At 44.5% G+C, this 1,188-nt stretch overlaps 1 non-coding gene across 1 annotated transcript; it reads right to left on the bottom strand.

Moving 5' to 3' along the window:
* Positions 1–585: 585 nt before the first annotated feature.
* On the bottom strand, positions 586–692 carry LOC130497850 (small nucleolar RNA R71). The gene has a single exon (XR_008936872.1). It is a non-coding gene; the product is annotated as a small nucleolar RNA R71 (small nucleolar RNA).
* Between the last annotated feature and the right edge of the window lie 496 nt (positions 693–1,188).

Here is a 1,188-nt window from a genome sequence, read left to right as displayed (position 1 = left end):
AGCAGAGGTGCATCTACCTTGGTACCTACTATTGAAGAGATTGCTACACTTGAAAGGGACCTAGCAAGACAGAGAAGATAAGTAGAGCAACATGCTCATTTGGAGAGATTGGGGTTTGATATGGATCATCATCCTCAAGATGGTGATGCCCAAGGAGGTAATGGTCCAAGAGCTGACAACCCAAGACAACCACGCCAGCCACAACACCCACAGCGCCAAGCTAGAGCCATCGGAGCCTATGATCAACCTCACATTCAGAGTCATAGGTTGGGAATTAGAGCACCACCAGTGGAGAACAACAATTTTGAGATCAAGTCAGGGCTGCTCAACACCATAGAGCATAACAAGTACCATGGCCTTGCAGCTGAGGATCCTATTGATCACTTATACAAGTTTGATCAATATTGTGGTTTGTCCAAGACAAATGGTGTTTCTGAAGATGCATTCAAGTTGAAGCTGTTCCCTTTCTCATTGGGAGATAAGGCACATCAGTGGGAGAGGTCTCTCCCAAGTGACACTATCACTACTTGGGAGGACTGTAAGAGAGCCTTCTTAGAGAAATTTTTCTCCACTTCAAGAACAGCTAAGATCAGAAATGAAATCTCTGGATTTCAACAGAAGAATCTAGAGAGCTTCAATGAGGCATGGGAGAGATTCAAGGACTACCAAGCTCAATGTCCTCATTATGGTTTCAGCAAGGAGAGTTTGCTTAGCACCTTCTACAGGGGAGTTCTACCATCTTACAGAAACAGGCTTGACACTGCTAGCAATGGTTTCTTCTTGGGAAGAACTGAGCATGAGGCAGAGGAACTGGTAGAGAACATGGCCAAGAGTGATTCAGTCTACAGTGAGGAGTATGATAGGGCAAACAGAGGTGAAGATCAACAAACAAGGAAAGACATCAAGTCCCTGCAAGAGAAGTTGGATTTGGTTCTTTCCAACCAAGCTAAGAAGGAGCAGATTAATTTTGTTGATGATCCTAGTCAAGAGGCTCCTCCTAAGGTGAATGAGGTTGATGGTTTGGAAGGGCAGGAAGAGCTTTGTTTCATCAACAACAATGGTATTTGGTACAGGAAGGAACCTAACTTTCAGTACAATAACTATCAGCCAAGGTCTTATCCAAACAACCAGCAAGGAGGAAACCCGCCTAAGCAAAACACTCAACAAGGTGGTTACCAGCCTAGGAAC

The sequence above is a fragment of the Raphanus sativus genome, chromosome 1 (assembly GCF_000801105.2).
Source record: "Raphanus sativus cultivar WK10039 chromosome 1, ASM80110v3, whole genome shotgun sequence".
Taxonomy (NCBI): Eukaryota; Viridiplantae; Streptophyta; class Magnoliopsida; order Brassicales; family Brassicaceae; genus Raphanus; species Raphanus sativus.
This window is presented reverse-complemented; position numbering and strand designations above follow the sequence as displayed.